General features: G+C 43.6%; 2 protein-coding genes across 2 annotated transcripts in view; one reads left to right on the forward strand and one right to left on the reverse strand.

Moving 5' to 3' along the window:
* The window catches only part of LOC129475302 (uncharacterized), a 177,343-nt gene that overhangs the window by 144,596 nt on the left and 10,691 nt on the right, over nucleotides 1–22,056 (reverse strand). The gene's annotated exons all lie outside the window — the stretch shown is intronic.
* LOC129476248 (protein SSX4-like) overlaps nucleotides 1–22,056 on the forward strand; it is a 132,576-nt gene that overhangs the window by 64,009 nt on the left and 46,511 nt on the right. The gene's annotated exons all lie outside the window — the stretch shown is intronic.

The following is a 22,056-nucleotide window of genomic DNA, read 5'->3' on the forward strand; positions in this document are numbered from 1 at the left end:
TGAACATGGTCCCCTCTCCACAAATGTATTCCTCTCCTTCACTATTACAGTGAAGGTCTAAAGTTCCGTCAAGTTCTGATACATTACTTTTATTATTATTATTTGTTTTTTTAACAGAATGTCACTCTGTCGCCCAGGCTGGAGTGCAGTGGCGAGATCTCCCACTGCACTTCCCAGTTGGAAGGAATGTTGAGTGGGGCATGGGATCTATCTGCCATCTTGCTCCAATCATCTGGTTTTAGATATTTTATGTACTTTTGTCACTATATACGTGCAATTTTTCCCAATTTGGATTTCTAAATGATTATTATTGGTATGTAGAAAACCTATCTATTACTATATATAATATTTTGTTACCTGTCTGGGTGCAGCTTCCCCTGCATTTTGGCACAAGACTCCATCTGTTCTATTCTCAAAAAAAAAAAAAAAATGATAGCCTGAGTGCAGTGGCTCATGCCTGTAATCCCAGCACTTTGGTAGGCCGAGGTGTTAGATCACCTGAGGTCAGGAGTTCGAGACCAGCGTGGCCAAGATGGTGAAACCACATCTCTACTAAAAATACAAAATAAAAAAATTAGCCACGCCTGGTGGTGCACGCCTGTATTCCCAGCTACTAGGGCAGCTGAGACAGGAGGATCACTTGAACTCAGGAGGCAGAGATTTCAGTGAGCCGAGGTGGCACCACTGCACTCCAGCCTGGGCGACAGAGATTCTATCTTTAAATAAAAAGAAAAAAATCACTTCACAGGCAATAGATAGTTATAAAAGGATACTTTATGGAAGATTTCATAGAGGAGACTGATGGAAAGAAAGAAGTGTATATTTTACAGAGCTGAGCAGTTCACAGCAAAAATCACCAGAACTGCCTTTTTCTCCAAAATTATTACCCCTAAGCTATTCTACTACTGGTTCTTCTAGTCCTTCCCTCTATTCCAAATCCGCAAATTGTCCATTTTCTTATTGCAATAATTTTCCTCTGCCCAGATCTAGGTCCTCCACAACACTTAGCACTCTCTTCAAGTGTTTGAATGCCCATTGTTTTAGCTCAGGTTCCCAAGGAAACAGAATTTGGGCCATTCCGGACACCTCTAGACAGACTATACTAAGAAACCATGCCTGGAACGGTACATGAGGAGAGGAGAGGAGAGAGAATTTACATACCTGGCTCTCACTCCTGGTTCCTTTTCTTAATGGTCAAAATTTCTCCCACAGGCACGAGCTCCCCTACACTTCTAGATTGCATCATCTGCCCCCTTGGCAGCTGTCTGGGAAGCCAGATCCCACACTTGGAAGTGTAGTTTTTCATACAATCCAAAAGTGTTAGCAGAGGCCAGGTGTGGTGGCTCACGCCTGTAATTCCAGCACTTTGGGAGGCCAATGCAGGCAGATCATGAGGTCAGGAGTTCGAGACCAGCCTGGATAGCATGGGGAAACCCCGTCTCTACTAAAAATACAAATTTAGCTGGGCATGGTGGCGTGCACCCATAATCCCAGATACTTGGGAGGCTGAGGTGGGAGAATCACTGGACCTCTAGAGGCAGAGGTTGCACTGAGCTGAGTTCTCACCATTACACTCCAGCTTGGACGACAGAGCGAGACTCAATCTCAAAAACAAAACAAACAAACAAACACAAAAGTGGTAGCAGAAGTCAGAAAGTCCAGGTATGTAGCTAATTGGCCTAGTTGTAAAGCAGCAGCCAAGGGTGAAAACTGAATACTCCCAGGCAAGTCCTAAGTTCACCGAGTAACTGGAGTACCCATCTGTGTTAGTTAATTGCCTTTATCTGAAGGAAAAATAAAACTCATGTCTCTATGACAACCAGGTGCTTACAACTTGGAGCGAGGCACCTAGGCTAAACTCCTCTGGTGACAGGGAGACAAGGACATCATCTTCCTCAACGTTCACATTTCAAAGAGATGGTTCCAAGGCCCTGAAGAAAGACATTCCTAGGGGATGGGCGTGGTGGCTCATGCCTGTAATCCCAGCACTTTGGGAGGCTGAGGCTGGAGGATCACTTGAGGCCTGGAGTTCAAGTTCAAGACATTCCTGGGTTCTAGGATGGCCAGAGGCTTACAGATCAAAGGAATAATTTACAAATACAAATTTTCTCAAGAAAATGCTCTAAGGAAAGTGAAATGGGGAAAGGTCTCCTCTTCCCTTTTGGCAACAGGAAAAATTCAGTTTTATGTTTAGTTACCCTTACAATTTCCCCCTTTTGTTATTGTTTTATAGTAACACTGCAATTTTCTAATTATCTCCAGTGCTGTTTCTATCTTTCTCTGCGTAGTTTACAGCCACCTACATATCCAACAAGTCCATAGTAAGATGCAAAACAAAGCAATTATCAGGATTATAATAGAATGATTTTTTTTTCAGGATGGAGTTTCGCTCTTGTTGCCCAGGCTGGAGTGCAATGGTGCAATGTCGGCTCACTGTAACCTCTGTCTCCTGAGTTCAAGCGATTCTCCTGCCTCAGCCTCCGGAGTAGCTGGGATTACAGGCATGTGCCACCTCGCCCAGCTAATTTTGTATTTTTTGTAGAGATAGGGTTCCACCATTTTAGCCAGGCTGGTCTTAAACTCCTTACCCCAGGTGATCAGCCCATCTCGGCCTCCCAAAGTGTTAGGATTACAAATGTGAGCCACCATGCCCTGCCTAGAAAGAATTCTTTTTTTTATTTATTTATTTATTTACTTATTTATTTATTTATTTTTATTATACTTTAGGGTTTTAGGGTACATGTGCACAATGTGCAGGTTTGTTACATATGTATCCATGTGCCATGTTGATTTCCTGCACCCATTAATTCGTCATTTAGCATTAGGTGTATCTCCTAATGCTGTCCCTCCCCCCTCCCCCCACCCCACAACAGTCCCCGGAGTGTGATGTTCCCCTTCCTGTGTCCATGAGTTCTCATTGTTCAATTCCCACCTATGAGTGAGAACATGCGGTGTTTGGTTTTTTGTCCTTGCGATAGTTTACTGAGAATGATGTTTTCCAGTTTCATCCATGTCCCTACAAAGGACACGAACTCATCATTTTTTATGGCTGCATAGTATTCCATGGTGTATATGTGCCACATTTTCTTAATCCAGTCTATCGTTGTTGGACATTTGGGTTGGTTCTAACTCTTTGCTATTGTGAATAGTGCCGCAATAAACATACGTGTGCATGTGTCTTTATAGCAGCATGATTTATAGTCCTTTGGGTATATACCCAGTAATGGGATGGCTGGGTCAAATGGTATTTCTAGTTCGAGATCCCTGAGGAATCGCCACACTGACTTCCACAATGGTTGAACTAGTTTACAGTCCCACCAACAGTGTAAAAGTGTTCCTATTTCTCCACATCCTCTCCAGCACCTGTTGTTTCCTGATTTTTTAATGATGGCCATTCTAACTGGTGTGAGATGGTATCTCACTGTGGCTTTGATTTGCATTTCTCTGATGGCCAGTGATGAGGAGCATTTCTTCATGTGTTTTTTGGCTGCATAAATGTCTTCTTTGGAGAAGTGTCTGTTCATGTCCTCTGCCCACTTTTTGATGGGGTTGTTTGTTTTTTTCTTGTAAATTTGTTTGAGTTCATTGTAGATTCTGGATATTAGCCCTTTGTCAGATGAGTAGGTTGCAAAAATTTTCTCCCATTGTGTAGGTTGCCTGTTCACTCTGATGATAGTTTCTTTTGCTGTGCAGAAGCTCTTTAGTTTAATGAGATCCCATTTGTCGATTTTGGCTTTTGTTGCCATTGCTTTTGGTGTTTTAGACATGAAGTCCTTGCCCACGCCTATGTCCTGAATGGTATTGCCTAGGTTTTCTTGTAGGATTTTAATGGTTTTAGGTCTAACATATAAGTCTTTAATCCATCTTGAATTAATTTTTGTATAAGGTGTAAGGAAGGGATCCAGTTGCAGCTTTCTACATATGGCTAGCCAGTTTTCCCAGCACCATTTATTAAATAGGGAATCCTTTCCCCATTTCTTGTTTTTGTCAGGTTTGTCAAAGATCAGATAGTTGTAGCTATGCGGCATCATTTCTGAGGGCTCTGTTCTGTTCCATTGATCTATGTCTCTGTTGTGGTACCAGTACCATGCTGTTTTGGTTACTGTAGCCTTGTAGTATAGTTTAAAGTCAGGTAGCGTGATGCCTCCAGCTTTGTTCTTTTGGCTTAGGATTGACTTGGCGATGCGGGCTCTTTTTTGGTTCCATATGAAGTTTAAAGTAGTTTTTTCCAATTCTGTGAAGAAAGTCATTGGTAGCTTGATGGGGATGGCATTGAATCTATAAATTACCTTGGGCAGTATGGCCATTTTCACGATATTGATTCTTCCAACCCATGAGCATGGAATGTTCTTCCATTTGTTTGTATCCTCTTTTATTTCATTGAGCAGTGGTTTGTAGTTCTCCTTGAAGAGGTCCTTCACATCCCTTGTAAGCTGGATTCCTAGGTATTTTATTCTCTTTGAAGCAATTGTGAATGGGAGTTCACTCATGATTTGGCTCTCTGTTTGTCTGTTATTGGTGTACAAGAATGCTTGTGATTTTTGTACATTAATTTTGTATCCTGAGACTTTGCTGAAGTTGCTAATCAGCTTAAGGAGATTTTGGGCTGAGACAATGGGGTTTTCTAGATATACAATCATGTCATCTGCAAACAGGGACAATTTGACTTCCTCTTTTCCTAATTGAATACCCTTTATTTCCTTCTCCTGCCTGATTGCTCTGGCCAGAACTTCCAGCACTATGTTGAATAGGAGCGGTGAGAGAGGGCATCCCTGTCTTGTGCCAGTTTTCAGAGGGAATGCTTCCAGTTTTTGCCCATTCAGTATGATATTGGCTGTGGGTTTGTTGTAGATAGCTCTTATTATTTTGAGATACGTCCCATCAATACCTAATTTATTGAGAGTTTTTAGCATGAAGGGTTGTTGAATTTTGTCAAAGGCCTTTTCTGCATCTATTGAGATAATCATGTGGTTTTTGTCTTTGGTTCTGTTTATATGCTGGATTACATTTATTGATTTGCGTATGTTGAACCAGCCTTGCATCCCAGGGATGAAGCCCACTTGATCATGGTGGATAAGCTTTTTGATGTGCTGCTGGATTCGGTTTGCGAGTATTTTATTGAGGATTTTTGCATCAATGTTCATCAAGGATATTGGTCTGAAATTCTCTTTTTTGGTTATGTCTCTGCCAGGTTTTGGTATCAGGATGATGCTGGCTTCGTAAAATGTGTTAGGAAGGATTCCCTCTTTTTCTATCGATTGGAATAGTTTCAGAAGGAATGGTACCAGTTCCTCCTTGTACCTCTGGTAGAATTCAGCTGTGAATCCATCAGGTCCTGGACTCTTTTTGGTTGGTAAGCTATTGATTATTGCCACAATTTCAGAACCTGTTATTGGTCTATTCAGAGATTCAACTTCTTCCTGGTTTAGTCTTGGGAGGGTGTATTTGTCGAGGAATTTATCCATTTCTTCCAGATTTTCTAGTTTATTTGCATAGAGGTGTTTGTAGTATTCTCTGATGGTAGATTGTATTTCTGTGGGATCGGTGGTGATATCCCCTTTTTCGTTTTTTATTGCATCTATTTGATTCTTCTCTCTTTTCTTCTTTATTAGTCTTGCTAGCGGTCCATCAATTTTGTTGATCTTTTCAAAAAACCAGCTCCTAGATTCATTAATTTTTTGAAGGGTTTTTTGTGTCTCTATTTCCTTCAGTTCTGCTCTGATTTTAGTTATTTCTAGCCTTCTGCTAGCTTTTGAATGTGTTTGCTCTTGCTTTTCTAGTTCTTTTAATTGTGATGTTAGGGTGTCAATTTTGGATCTTTCCTGCTTTCTCTTGTGGGCATTTAGTGCTATAAATTTCCCTCTACACACTGCTTTGAACGTGTCCCAGAGATTCTGGTATGTTGTGTCTTTGTTCTCGTTGGTTTCAAAGAACATCTTTATTTCTGCCTTCATTTCATTATGTACCCAATAGTCATTCAGGAGCAGGTTGTTCAGTTTCCATGTAGTTGAGCGGTTTTGACTGAGTTTCTTAATCCTGAGTTCTAGTTTGATTGCACTGTGGTCTGAGAGACAGTTTGTTATAATCTCTGTTCTTTTACATTTGCTGAGAAGAGCTTTACTTCCAACTATGTGGTCAATTTTGGAATAGGTGTGGTGTGGTGCTGAAAAAAATGTATATTCTGTTGATTTGGGGTGGAGAGTTCTGTAGATGTCTATTAGGTCCACTTTATGTAGAGCTGAGTTCAATTCCTGGATATCCTTGTTAACTTTCTGTCTCGTTGATCTGTCTAATGCTGACAGTGGGGTGTTAAAATCTCCCATTATTATTGTGTGGGAGTTTAAGTCCCTTTGTAGGTCACTGAGGACTTGCTTTATGAATCTGGGTGCTCCTGTGTTGGGTGCATATATATTTAGGATAGTTAGCTCTTCTTGTTGAATTGATCCCTTTACCATTATGTAATGGCCTTCTTTGTCTCTTTTGATCTTTGTTGGTTTAAAGTCTATTTTATCAGAGACTAGGATTGCAACCCCTGCCTTTTTTTGTTTTCCAGTTGCTTGATAGATCTTCCTCCATCCCTTTATTTTGAGTCTATGTGTGTCTCTGCACGTGAGATGGGTTTCCTGAATACAGCACACTGATGGGTCCTGACTCCTTATCCAGTTTGCCAGTCTGTGTCTTTTGATTGGAGCATTTAGCCCATTTACATTTAACGTGAATATTGTTATGTGTGAATCTGATCCTGTCATTATGATGTTAGTTGGTTATTTTGCTCGTTAGTTGCTATAGTTTCTTCCTAGCCTCGATGGTCTTTACAATTTGGCATGTTTTTGCAGGGGCTGGTACCGGTTGTTCCTTTCCATGTTTAGTGCTTCCTTCAGGAGCTCTTTTAGGGCAGGCCTGGTGGTGACAAAATCACTCAGCGTTTGCTTGTCTGTAAAGTATTTTATTTCTCCTTCACTTATGAAGCTTAGTTTGGCGGGATAGGAAATTCTGGGTTGAAAATTCTTTTCTTTAAGAATGTTGAATATCGGCCCCCACTCTCTTCTGGCTTGTAGAGTTTCTGCCGAGAGATCAGCTGTTAGTCTGATGGGCTTCCCTTTGTGGGTAACCCGACCTTTCTCTCTGGCTGCCCTTAAGATTTTTTCCTTCATTTCCACTTTGGTGAATCTGACAATTATGTGTCTTGGAGTTGCCCTTCTCGAGGAGTATCTTTGTGGCGTTCTCTGTATTTCCTGAATCTGAATGCTGGCCTGCCTTGCTAGATTGGGGAAGTTCTCCTGGATAATATCTTGCAGAGTGTTTTCCAACTTGGGTCCATTCTCCCCATCATTTTCAGGTACACCAATCAGACGTAGGTTTGGTCTTTTCACATAGTCCCAAATTTCTTGGAGGCTTTGTTCATTTCTTTTTATTCTTTTTTCTCTAAACTTCCCTTCTCTCTTCATTTCATTCATTTCATCTTCTATCAGCGATACCCTTTCTTCCAGTTGATCGCATCTGCTACTGAGGCTTCTGCATTCTTCGCGTAGTTCTCGAAACTTGGCTTTCAGCTCCATCATCTCCTTTAAGCCCTTCTCTCCATTGGTTATTCTAGTTATCCATTCTTCTAATTTTTTTTCAAAGTTTTTAACTTCTTTGCTATTGTTTTGAATTTCCTCTCGTAGCTCAGAGTAGTTTGATCGTCTGAAGCCTTCTTCTCTCAACTCATCAAAGTCATCCTCCATCCAGCTTTGTTCCGTTGCTGGTGAGGAACTGCGTTCCTTTGGAGGAGGAGAGGTGCTCTGTTTTTTAGAGTTTCCAGTTTTTTTGGTCTGTTTTTTCCCCATCTTTGTGGTTTTGTCTACTTTTTGTCTTCGATGATGGTGATGTACAGATGGGTTTTTGGTGTGGATGTCCTTTCTGTTTGTTAATTTTCCTTCTACCAGACAAGACCCTCAGCTGCAGGTCTGTTGGAGTTTACTAGAGGTCCACTCCAGACCCTGTTTGGCTGGGTGTCAGCACCGGTGGCTGCAGAACAGCAGATTTTCGTGAGACCACAAATTCAGCTGTCTGATAGTTCCTCTGAAAGTTTTGTCTCAGAGGAGTACCCGGTTGAATGAGGTGTCAGTCTGTCCCACTGGGGGGGTGCCTCCCAGTTAGGCTGCTCAGGGGTGAGGGACCCACTTTAGGAGGCAGTCTGTCCGTTCTCAGATCTCCAGCTGCGTGCTGGGAGAACCACTACTCTCTTCAAAGCTGTCAGTCAGACAGGGACATTTAAGGCTGTGGAGGTTCTCGCTGAGTTTTTGGTTGTCTGTGCCCTGCCCCCAGAGGTGGAGCCTACAGAGGCAGGCGGGCCTCCTTGAGCTGTGGTGGGCTCCACCCAGTTCGAGCTTCCTGGCTGCTTTGTTTACCTAAGCAAGCCTGGGCAATGGCGGGCGCCCCTCCCCCAGCCTCGTTGCCGCCTTGCAGCGTGATCTCAGACTGCTGTGCTAGCAATCAGCAAGACTCTGTGGGCATAGGACCCTCCGAGCCAGGTGCGGGACACAATCTCCTAGTGTGCCGTTTTCCAGGCCCGTTGGAAAAGCGCAGTATTAGGACGGGACTGACCCGATATTCCAGGTGCCGTCTGTTTTCCCTTTCTTTGACTAGGAAAGGGAACTCCCTGACCCCTTGCGCTTCCCGAGTGAGGCAATGCCTCGCCCTGCTTCGGCTCGCGCACAGTGCGCTTCACCGACTGTCCTGAACCCACTGTTAGGCACTCCCTAGTGAGATGAAACCGGTACCTCAAGCAGAAATGCAGAAATCACCCGTCTTCTGTGTCGCTGGGGCTGGGAGCTGGAGACCGGAGCTGTTCCTATTTGGCCATCTTGGCTCCACCGAAAGAATTCTTAAATTCAGTATAATACTCCCCTTGTTTGGGCGGGGGGACCTTTAAACACATCATACTGGTTAATTGTGTCAAAGTCAAAATAAATTATAGAGACAAATCCCTAAATCAAATGCTATATTTGGGAATCACAAAATTGCAATCCAGGGCATATACGAGGACTGGGATGGTCTTCAGTATGTCCAACGAACAAACAGAAGTTGGAAGTTTTATTAGAAAGAAAAATGTTACATATTGTTTTGAAATGAGGCTCATTGGCCCTGGAGAAGCTGGTTCATTCACACAGTCAGCTTTCATATTCCCTCTTTTGATCAACATCTTTGTTTGAAAACCTCACTGATTAACCATATTAAAGTGAGGCTTCATTGTCACTCCATGCCAGGATGGACGTGGCCTGGTTGTCTTTGTCCCATGTCAAGGGAAATGTAAGGGAGTCTAGATCAGGGGCATGGGCCATATTTGAGCCACAAAGAGGCCAGAAGGAAAAAAAAATTCAGGCAGGTTTGTCTGGAGTTCAGCATCAAATTCCATCTTATTAGTCCCATCTATATTAGCATTCATCTTGAAGCACTAGGCCAACATTTTCCTGTTGGTAGAACTATGTTAGCAAATATTAGACAGGCAACAAGAATGGAGCTCAAAGATCATAATACAAAAGTAATTAGCAACCGTTTTATTTTATTTTATTTTATTTTATTATTTTATTTTATTTTATTGCAATGCAGTCTTGCTCTGTCACCCAGGCTAGAGTGCAGTGGCGTGATCCCGGCTCACTGCAACCTCCACCTCCTGAATCTCCTGCCTCAGCCTCTCGAGTAGCTTGGATTACAAGTGCTCACCACCACGCCGGGCTAATTTTTGCCTTTTCAGTAGAGACAGGGTTTCACCATGTTGGCCAGGCTGGTCTCGAACTCCTGACCTCAAGTGATCCGTCCTCCTTGGCATCCCAAAGTGCTGGGATTGTAGGCGCGAGCCACCACACCCAGCTATAATTAGCAATAGTATAATAAATTTAGTTTGTACAATGATTTTGAACTAAGATCCCAAGCCTAAGGGCCACCAGCTAAACAAATCAAAAGACTCTGGGGGAATTGAATGAGACCTCTTATAGCCTTTGAGTAGCATTTTAGGACTGGGTTGAATTAAAGCAGAGTGCCAACTCTATAAAAGGGACCACTCTATAAAAAGGATTCACTAGGTGAATCAAAGGATTTGGGAGTCATGGTCTGTCAAGTGAAAAATGTAGACATTAAGGGGATAAGAATCTCATTATGATATGAAGACTTATTCTGATGTCTTGGGAAAAGCTGTCTACAGTGTGGAATCATCAACTTCTCATCCTGATTTGTCGTTCAAATGTCTCTGGTTACGGCATTCGACAGTTTGGTGAACTCTGTGTGGTCCATACATCAGACACGAGACTTGTTCCTTAAAATTTATGCAGTTTGGATGGGTGCAGTGGTTCATGCCTGTAATCCCAGCACTTTGGGAGGCCGAGGTGGGCAGATCACGAGGTCAGGAGATAGAGACCATCCTGGGTAACTCGGTGAAACCCCGCCTCTACTAAAAATACAAAAAATTAGCCGGAGATGTTGTCATGTGCCTGTAGTCCCAGCTACTCGAGAGGTTTGGGCAGGAGAATCACTTGAACCCGGGAAGCGGAGGTTGCAGTGAGCCGAGATCTCACCACTGTACTCCAGCCTTGGCGACAGTGTGAGACTCCGTCTCAAAAAAAAAAAAAAAATTATGCAGTTTTTATCTTGGAGTATTTGTAAACCAAAAATAGCATCATAAGCACCCCCACCCTTAATCATCTGAATGGACATCCTCCTCAGCCAGGGCTCTTTTAAAATTAACCTGGGGGACTGTTTTAGGCCATGACAGGACGTGTGGGTCAGACATGCCTCATTATACCTCTCTGGCATCAGTATCAACACAGACTTAAATCTCATAAGAAACATGTTACAACGTAGTCTCTCTGAAGCCTAGTACCTGAAGGCTTCCTCTGCAAATAAGAACTTGGGTCACCACAATCCTTTATCTTAACCCAGGCATTCCTTTCTGTTGATCCTAGGCATTTTTGTTTGTTTGTTTTTGAGAGTCTAGATCTGTTGACCAGGCTGGAGTGCAATGGCGCATTCTCTGCCAACTGTAACCTCTGCCACCCCGATTCAAGCAATTCTCCTGTCTCAGTCTACACAGTAGTTGGGGTTACAGGCACCCGCCATCACATGCAGCTAATTTTTTTGTATTTTTAGTAGAGGCGGTGTTTCACCATGTTGGCCAGGCTGGTCTCGATCTCCTGACCTCAGGTGATTCATCTGCCTCAGCCTTCCAAAGTGCTGGGATTATAGGCATGAGCCACCAGGCCCGGCCGATCCTAGGTTTTTAGAAAACCCAACCAATTGTCAACTAGAAAAATTTTTAATCTACCTATAAGCTGGAAGCCCCTGCTTCGAGTTGTCCTGCCTTTCTGGACCAAACCAATGTATTTCTTAAATGTATTTGATTGAGTCTCCATAAAATCTATAAAACCAAGCTGCACCCCAACCTCCTTGGGCAACTCAGCACCTCTTGAGGCTGTGTCATGGGCCATGGTCACTCCTATTTGGCTCAGAATAAGTCTCTTCAAGTGTTTTCCAGAGTTTGACTCTTCATCGGCAGACTTCAGGAACAGAGCAATTTCTGTTTTTAGTAATTTTATGGGAAAAAGTTGAATCTAGTCTAGTCTATATGAAGACAACAAGAACTTGGCCAGGCACAGTGGCTCAAACCTGTATTCCCACCACTTTGGGAGGCTGAGGCAGGTGGATCACGAGGTCAAGAGATGGAGACCATCCTGGCCAACATGGTGAAACACCGTCTCTACTGAAAATACAAAAATTAGCTGGGCGTGGTGGCGTGCACCTGTAGTCCCAGCTACTTGGGAGGCTGAGGCAGGAGAATCGCTTGAATGTGGGAGGCGGAGGTTGCAGTGAGCCGAGATCCCGCCACTGCACTCCAGCCTGGTGACAGAGCGAGACTCTGTCTCAAAAACAACAACAACACACACAAAAAAATAAAATAAAATAAGAACTCGAAAAAATGCAGAGAGCTACAATCTAATAACTGGTCTATTAGAGCTTTTCTTCAGCAGCATAATTTTTCTCTATACATTGATCACTTAGGAATCTCAGATTTAAAAACCTCTTGAGGATAGAAAGTCAAACCAAGGCCGACTTTAGATTTCACCTACCTTCTTAAGGTTCCTGGGCCTGACGGAAAGTGACCGTTTTTATTCACCCACTGTAAAGCCAAAAACACTTGAAGTCAGGCATTCCATGCATTTTGATGAAAGCCTTGGTAATATAACCAATTTTTTTTTCTTTTTGAGACAGAGTCTTGCTCTGTCACCCAGACTGGTGAGCTCTCAGCTCACTGCAGCCTTCACCTCCTGGGTTCAAGCAATTCTCCTGCTTCAGTCTCCTGAGTAGCTAGGATTACACGTGTACACCACCATGCTCTACTACATTTTTTCTTTATAATTTTTAGTAGAGATGCAGTTTCCCCATGTTGGCCAGGCTGGTCTCAAACTCCCGACCTCAGGTGATCCACCCACCTCAGCCTCCCAAAGTGCTGGGATTACAGGTGTGAGCCACCATGCCCGGCCCTATAACCAATGTTTTTAATTGTATCTGTCTATAAAGAGAGAGCAGATTTTGTGTGTGTATGTTTAGAAAAAAGGTGGGTCAGGTGCAATGGCTCACACCTAAAATCCCAGAGCTTTGGGAGGCCACTTGAGCCCAGAAGTTCAAGATCAACCTGGGCAACATAACTAGACCCCCACTGCTAAAAAAAAAAAAAAAAAGGAAAAAGAAAGAAAGATAGAAAAGAGAAAAGAAGTATGGTTTTATAACTACCTGCAGGTACTGCCTGCATGAGGTGGTGGGCGTACTTGAGAGAAGAGAAGAGGAAAGGAGGAGAGGGGAGGGGAGGAAAGAGGGGGGGAAAGGCGAGGGGAGGAGTAGGAAGGGGACAGGGGAGGGGGAGCGGTGGAGTGGCACGGAGGAGGGAATGGTTTTATTACTACCTGCAGGCAGGGCCTGCATGAGGTGGTGGGTGTGCTGGGCCCAGGGTACATGTGGGCTATGAGGAGATGGTGATGGCGAGGCTGGAAGGAAAGGGGGTTGCTTGGAAACCAGGCCCAAGAGATCCTCAGATCTGCTTCTTGGAATGGGCAGCCTTGAGAAAAGAGTCATGGTAAGCCACAGTCATGCCATCCATCAGGTGCAGACATTCTTGGAAATCTAGCTGCCCATCACTAGTGAGGTCCAGTTTCTTCATCATGTGGTCAAACACACTGGGGCCCTCTGGTTCTTCATGAAGGCATCCAGTTCTGTATTCATGAAGCTTGGGAACTCCGTCTTGGAGTGAATGCTATCGTAACCATCCTTTCCAGCCTATTTCTGGAAAATAGCAATCAGGGACTCTCTATAGGGCTGGAGACTTTGCCATGTTGGAGTTGAATGAGGCACCAAGAGCAGGTTTTTACTGGACCTGTGTAAATAACCATACCGCCATAGGAATATTTACTAATAGTTTTCGAATTCTGGAGGAATCGAGTAGTAAGAAAAAGCAAACATTTCCATCTCAGTTTACAAAAGTATACTTCACAAAGTTATTATAAACTATAGATAGTTTAACAGAAAATTTTCTCTTTTTTTTTCATTTTTTTGAGAAAGGATTGTGCCCTGTTGCACAGGCTGGAGTGCAGTGGTGCAAACACGGCTCCCTGCAACCTCTGCGTCCCGACTCAAGTGATCCTCCCACCTCGGCCTCCCAAGTAGGTGGGGCCACAGGCGCATGCCACCATACCCAGCTAATCTTTTTATTTTTGTTTTTGTTTTTGTAGAGACAGGGTTTTGCCATGTTGCCCAATCTGGTCTTGAACTCCTGGGCTCAAGCGATCCTCCTGCCTTGGCTTCCAAAGTGAGCCACCACATCCCACCAGAAAATTTTCTTAAATGTGGAAAACAAAACATTTAGGTAAAAAACAAATAAAATTTTATTTTCTTAATTTCTTTCAGAAACTGGGTCTTCTATATTTCCCAGGTTGGTCTTGAACTCCTGCACTCAAGGGATCCTCCTGTTCCGGCCTCCAAAAGTGCTGGGATCAGAGGTGTGAGCCACTGCACCCAGCCCAAGAATAAAAAAAGTTTTAAATAAAGGTCATAAAAACATTATTGGTTATTTAGCCTCATATAATTAATGTTTGTTCTGCTTGATCTTGATAATCAGTTGCATGAACCCATCAGTTTTCGTTAGAGTTTTCAAAAATAATTTATTTAGTTCATTGATATGAAAGTTATTACAAATCTATATTCAACAGTACTTGTTAAAATATTTTTTATGAATCTGATTCTGGATGCCTTTAGAGAAGAATCAGCACTGTAGATGATAAAGCTTAGAATAGTAACAATTAAAATCTGATGAAACTTCAATAATTGGCAAGAAAATTCAGTTATTTCTATTATAGGGAGCATTTTAACAACCAGAATCATGACTAATAGCATCACAGCAGGACAATCAGACCTCTGTAAATTTTATAAGATCTTCCGAACATTAACATCAATAACATATCTATATAAATGTAAACACCAATTAGAATTTTTTATTATTTGACATTGCTTTTCATATAATCTAACATATCAAATAAGCCTAATGAGAGACACATTCTTTGAGGCTCTCCAGGGGCCTCACTGGTAAATCTCAAAGTCAAATTTAGGTTAAAAAGACTTAAATTAAAATTTGATTAGTTTGTTCAACAGCAATAGATAAAAAAGAATTGCATTTTGGGGAAGTTTGTCAAAGATGTTAAAAGGCTCAAAACACTTGTTCAAAATAAGATCATGGGTCACTGTGAAATAATAGTCACTCATTTAACCAGAGTGATAGTCCACAAACTTCAAAAGCAATACAGAAAGTTACATGGACTTAAAAACTTGCCCTTTCAAAGCTCAGTTTTCCTAAGCAAGAAGAAACCTAATTAGTAGGCCGAGCGTGTTGGCTCATGCCTGGAATCCCAGCACTTTGGGAGGCCGAGACAGACAGATCACTTGAGGTCAGGAGTTCAAGACCAGGCTGAGTGATATGGCAAAACCCCTTTTCTACTAAAAGGACAAAATATTAGCTGGGCGTTGTGTCCCACGCCTGTGGTCCCAGCTACAGGAGGCAAAAGGATTGCTTGAACCCAGGAGACAAAGGTTGCAGTGAGCCAAGATCCCGCCCATTGCACTCCAGCCTGGGCGACAGAGAGAGACTCCATCTCAAAACAAAACCCTAGGATCAACAGAAAGGAATGCCTGGGTTAAGATAAAGGATTGTGGAAATCCAAGTTCTTATTTGCAGAGGAAGCCTTCAGGTACTAGGCTTCAGAGAGATTAGGTTGTAACATGTTTCTTATTAGACTGAAAGTCTGTGTTGATGTTGATGCCAGAGGAAGTATAATGAGGCATGCCTGACCCCCACTTCCTGTCATGGCCTGAAACCGTCTCTCAGGTTAAATTTTAAAAGAGCCCTGGCTGAGGAAGAAGTCCATTCAAATGATTGTGGGGTGGCGGGGGATAGGATTTTATTTTTGATCTACAAGTTCTATAAGATAAAAGTGCATAAATTTTAAGGAACAAGTCTGCTGCCTGATGTATGGACCAAACAAAAAGTTCACCAAACTGTCCAATGCCATAACCAGAGGCATTCGAACGACAAATCAGGATGAGAAGTTGACGTTTCCACACTATAGACAGCTTTTCCCAAGACGTCATAATAAGTCTTCATATCATAATGAGACTCTAATCCCCTTAATGTCTGCATTTTTCACTTGACAGATCATGACTCCCAAATCCTTTACTTCACCTAGCGGTCCCTTTAGAGTTGGCACACTGCTTTAATTCCACCCAGTCCTAAAATGCTACTCAAAGACTACAAGAGGTCTCATTCAATTCCCCCATAGTTTTTTTATTTGTTTAGCTGGTGGCCCTTAGGCTTGGGATCTTGGTTCAAAACCATTATACAAACTAAATTTATTATACTATTGCTAATTATAGCTGGGTGTGGTGGCTCATGCCTGTAATCCCAGCACTTTGGGATGCCAAGGAGGGGGGATCATTTGAGGTCAGGAGTTAAGAGACCAGCCTGGCAACATGGTGAAACCCCCGTCTCTACTGAAAAGACAAAAATAAGCCAGTCATGTTGGTGGGCACCTGTAATCCCAGCTACTTGGGAGGCTGAGGCAGGAGAATCGTTTGAACCCGGGAGATGTAGGTTGCAGTGAGCCGGGATCACGCCACTGCACTTCAGCCTGGGCAACACAGCAAGAATCCATTGCAATGCAATAACCTAAAACTAAACTAAACTAAACAATAAAATAAAATAAACAATTGCTAATTACTTTGGAATTATGATCTTTGAGCTCCATACTTGTTGCCTAATAATTGTTCAGCCAGTTCTCCCAAGAAAATAATGCTAGCCCAGTGGGTCCAGATGATTGCTAATATAGATGGAACTAACAAGATGGAACTTGATGCTGAACTCCAGACAAACCTGCCTGAATTTTTTTTTCCTTCTGGCCTCTTTGTTGCTCAAATGTGGCCCATGTCCCTGATCTAGACTCCCTTACCTTTCCCTTGACATGGGACAAAGACAACCAGCACAGGTCCATCCTGGCATGGAGTGAAAATGAAGCCTCACTTTAAGATGGCTGATCAGTGAGGTTTTGAAAGACAGATGTTCATCAAAAGAGGGAACGTGAAAGCTGATTGTGCGAATGAACCAGCTTCTCCAGGGCCAATGAGCCTCATTTCAAAACAATATGTAACATTTTTCTTTCTAATAGAGTTTCCAACTTCTGTTTGTTCGTTGGACATACTGAAGACCACCCTAGTCTGTGTGTATGCCCTGAATTGCAATTTTGTGATTCCCAAATATAGCATTTGATTTAGGGATTTGTCTCTATAATTTATTTTGACTTTGACACAATTAACCAATATGATGTGCTTAAAGGTTGCCCCACCCCCTGACAGGGTGAGTATTATACTGAATTTAAAAATTCTTTCTAGGCAGGGTATGGTGGCTCACATCTGTAATCCTAACTCTTTGGGAAGCTGAGGTGGGTGGATCACCTAGGGTGAGAAGTTGAAGACCAGCCTGGCTAAAATGGTGAAATCCCATCTCTAAAAAAATACAAAATTAGCTGGGCGTGGTGGCACATGCCTGTAATCCCAGCTACTTGGGAGGCTGAGGCAGGAGAATTGCTTGAACTTAGGAGACACAGGTTACAGTGAGCTGACATCGCACCATTGCACTCCAGCCTGGGCAACAAGAGTGAAACTCCGTCCTGAAAAAAAAAAGCATTCTATTACAATGTTGATAATTGCTTTGCTTTGCATCTTACTATGGACTTGTTGGATATCTAGGTGGCTGTAAACTATGCAGAGAAAGATAGAAACAGCAGTGGAGATAATTAGAAAATTGTAGTGTTCCTATAAAACAATTAACAAAAGGGAGAAATTGTAAGGGTAAATAACATAAAATTTAATTTTTCCTGTTGCCAAGATAGAAGGAGAAACCTGTCTCCATTTCACTTTCCTTACAGCATTTCCTTTAGAAAATTTGTATTTGTAAATTCTTCCTTTGATCTGTAAGCCTCTGGCCATCCTAGAACTCAGGAATGTCTTGAACTTGAACTCCAGGCCTCAAGTGATCCTCCAGCCTCAGCCTCCCAAAGTGTTGGGATTACAGGCGAGAGCCACCATGCCCGTCCCTTAGGAATGTCTTTCTTCAGGTCCTTGGTGCCATCTCTTTGAAATGTGAACACTGAGGAAGATGATGTCCTTGTCTCCCTGTCACCAGGGGAGTTTAACCTAGATGCCTTGCTCTAAGCTGTAAGCACCTGGTTGTCATAGAGACATGAGTTTTATTTTTCCTTCAGATAAAGGCAATTAACTAACACAGATGGGAACTCCAGTTACTTGATGAAGTCAGGACTCGCCTGGGAGCATTTAGTGTTCATCCTTGGCTGCTGCCGTACAGCCAGGCCAATTACCTACATATCTGGACTTTCTGATTTCTGCTACCACTTTTTATTGTTTGTTTGTTTTGCTTTTTTTTTGTTTTTTGTTTTTTGTTTTTTGTTTTTTTGAGGCGGAGTCGCCCTCTGTTGCCCAGGCTGGAGTGCAGTGGTGTGATCTCAGCTCATTGAAACCTGTGCCTCCCAGATTCAAGCAATTCTCCTACCTCAGCCTCCCAAGTAGCTCAGATTACAGGCGTGTACCACCATGCCCAACTAATTTCTGTATTTTTATTTTTAGTAGAGATGGGGTTTCTCCATTCTGGCCAGGCTGATCTCCAACTCCTGACCTCATGATCTGCCTGCCTTGGCCTCCCAAAGTGCTGGGATTACAGGTGTGAGCCACCGCGCCTGGCCTCTGCTACCACTTTTGGATTGTACGAAACACTACACTTCCAAATGTGGGATCTGGCTTCCCAAATTGCTGCCAAAGGGGCTGGTGATACAATCTAGAAGTGTAGGGGAGTTCGTGCCTATGGGATATCTAATGCCTGTGAAATGAATTTTCTTTTTTTTCTTTTTGTTTTTCATTTAGAGACAGAGTCTATGTCCCCCGGGCTGGAGTGCAGTGGCCCGATCTCGGCTCACTGCAATCTCTGCCTCCTGAGTTTATGTGATCCTCCCTCCTCAGCTGCCCTGGTAGCTGGCACTACAGGCATGCAACACCAATGCCTGGCTAATTTTTTTATTTGTATGTTTATTAGAGAAGGGGGTTCACCGTCTTGACCAGGCTGGTCTCGAACTCCTGACCTCAGGTGTTCCACCCGCCTCAGTCTCCCAAAGTGCTAGGATTACAGGCGTGAGCCACCGCACTCAGCCTGTCACATTTATTTTGGAGAATAAAACAGGTTGAGTCTTGTGCCAAAATGCAGGGGAAGCTACACCCAGACAGGTAACAAAATACTATATACAATCATAGATAGATTTTCTACATACCAGTAATAACCATTTAGAAAACCAAATTGAAAAAAATTACACGTATATAGTGAGAAAAGTACTTAAAATATCTAAAACCAGATGATTGGAGCAAGATGGCAGATAGATCCCGTGCCCCAGTCAACATTCCATTGAACTGGGAAGAAAATGTTTTCAAGGGTCAACTCTTAACAGTAGAGGAAAATAGGAAAGGGTGTCAGCGGTCCACCAGAAATATTGAGGCATTCCTGGGAGATAGAGTAGATGGGGTCAGACTGACAGAGAAACCCAAGGAGACAAGACCACAGCTCAAATCACTGTAGGCGAGATATGCTGTTTGCTTTTTGAGACAGACTTACTCTGTCGCCCAGGCTGGAGTGCAGTGGCGTGATCTTGGCTCACTGCACCCTCCGTCTCCCAGGTTCAAGGGATTCTCCCGCCTCACTGCCCGCAGTAACTGGAATTCACAGAGGCCAGCCACCACTACCGGCTAATTTTTGTATTTTTAGTAGAGACGGGGGTTTCACCCTGTTGGCCAGGCTGGTCTCAAACTCCTGACCTCAAGTGATTTGCCTGCCTCGGCCTCCCAAAGTGCTGATATCACAGAGTGGGTCACCGCGCCCGCCCAGGAGATTCTCTTTGTAACAAAGCCTCTGAAAATCTCCAAACCCTGAATCAAAAAAAAAACACAGAGCTGGAAAGGGCCTTAGGATAATCATCATGTAGTTTAATTTAAAAGTTCATTAGAGGAACCAACTCAAATGTCCAACAGTGATAGACTGGATTAAGAAAATGTGGCACATATACACCATGGAATACTATGCAGCCATAAAAAATGATGAGTTCATGTCCTTTGTAGGGACATGGATGAAGCTGGAAGCCATCATTCTCGGCAAACTATCCCAAGGACAAAAAAACAAACACCGCGTGTTCTCACTCATAGGTGGGAATTGAACAATGAGAACACACGGACACAGGAAGGGGAACATCACACACCGGGGCCTGTTGTGGGGTCGGGGGAGGGTGGAGGGATAGCATTAGGAGATATACCTCATGTTAAATGACGAGTTAATGGGTGCAGCACACTAACATGGGACTTGTATACATATGTAACAAACCTGCACATTGTGCACATGTACCCTAAAACTTAAAGTATAATAAAAAAAAAAAGTTCATTAGAAACATCTGAATCAGCCAGAGTCCCCTCCAACACCACAGACAGATTGGCTGGCAGTAGCCACTTTTGCCTCTAAGATGAAACTCTGATAATTGTTCATTAAAGAAAGTGAAGGCCTGGCGAGGTGGCTCACACTTGCCATCACAGCACTTTGGGAGGCTGAGGCAGGAGGATTGCCTGAGGCTAGGGGATCCAGACCACCCTGGGCAACATAGTGGATGCCGTCTCTACAAAAAAATACAAAAACTAGCTTGGCGTGGTGGCGTTTGCCTGTAGTCCCAACTAGATCCGAAGCTGAAGTGGGAGAATCCCTTGAGCCTGGGAGATCGAGGCTGCAGTGAGCTGTACTTGCATCACTGCACTCCAGCCTCGGCGACAGAATGCGATTCTGTCTAAAAAAAAAAAAAAAAAAAAAACGAAAAACTAATGTATCAGGACTTGGTGTGACTTCAGCCCTTTACAGTAATAATGAAGGAGAGAAACACATTTGTGGAGAGGGGACCATGTTCACTCTTTATCTATCCATGATAGAAAGATAGTCCGGAGCTTTATATACCCATGGAACCCAAGGAAAAATGTTGCCTGTCATAACTCACAATCTTCCAGCCACCCTTCCTTGTATCTGTCTTGTGGGTTTGGGGAACCAACTTATGGATCCCATCATCCCAGGGAGAAAGAAAAATCAAATCCTTCATTATCTCTTTTAGGGTATCCTCTCCTCTATTTGCATGGAGGATAAGGCTCTCGATATCTAGTAGCTGAATGTTACATTTGTGTAATACAGAACTATATTGGGATAAAATAGAATTTGTTTCCTCTGAGACACAGGTAGTACGTCCACAATGACCTGGGTGGCAGCCACCTTTTCCTGCAGTGCCAGGCAGGGCATGCTCGCAGATCTGGGGAACCTCTACTGCTCCTGGAGCCCCACAACCTCCTTCCAGGCACCCTCTCCCTCTGGTGGCTGTGACAGCCCACATGTGGCTTTGTGTCTCCCCTGCTTCTTTGCCTGCCCCTATTCTGCCCACCCTGCACATCTCTGTCTCCCACTGTCCGTGCTGTGACCACGACTGCCTCTCCCTCCCTGCACTCTCTCTCTCCTGGGGCTCCTTGTCTTCGGTAAATGAACCCACAGCCTTTACATTGTGATTGGAAACAGAGCCCGGGACTTGTTCAATTCTCCCTCCCTCCACCACACACACCTTTCCTCCTTAATGTTTCTGAAGTCAGTGAGCTCCAAACTCAGCTCCGCCTGCACCTGCCAGCTGTAGGACCTGTGACAGGATGCCTACCATCTCTCTGGGACTCCGTCTCTCATCTATCATATAGGCATAATGATGATAGTGTCCTCGTTTGATGGCCATGGATGGTCAAAACTGCTCCAATCCTGCCTCCACCTGGGGCTGGTGTTTTAAGTCCATTGTACGTGAATGGAGCTTTGATGTCTTCATTCACACACAATGGTTTGTTCTAAAATAGACTCCCCTCTGCCCTTCCCTTCCCCACAACCGTTTCCCCTCGACACTGTGCAATGGTACATGTGAAAAAGAACTGTCCCATTCCCAAATCATCGTCCCCACCCCAGCCCCCAGGCCTTTGATTGGTGAGACCCTTGATGGGCAGTCTCATGCTTCTGTCCAGTGGACTTTCGCACTGATTGCTCCCCTGCATGGAGATTAAATGGACTCTTCTATTCCCTGTCCATCACAGGGTCTACAGTGCACGCGTCTTCCTCATTCCTTCACGTTCCCCAGATGACGATTTCATCTGTGTCTCCTCCCACATACTCCCAAATGGACCATCCCAGACCTTGAACCCGAAAATCATTCAGAGAGCAAAGGCCAAGATGCCCAACCACCTGCTGCAGAATCCCGCTCCAGGACTGAAGTGTATAGTCTCTATCAAAAAAAAAAAAAATGGGGGCCAGGCATGGTGACTCACTCCTGTAATCCTAGTACTTAGGAGGCCAAGGTGGGAGGATCGCTTTGGCCC

This window comes from Symphalangus syndactylus, chromosome X (genome assembly GCF_028878055.3).
Source record: "Symphalangus syndactylus isolate Jambi chromosome X, NHGRI_mSymSyn1-v2.1_pri, whole genome shotgun sequence".
NCBI lineage: Eukaryota > Metazoa > Chordata > Mammalia > Primates > Hylobatidae > Symphalangus > Symphalangus syndactylus.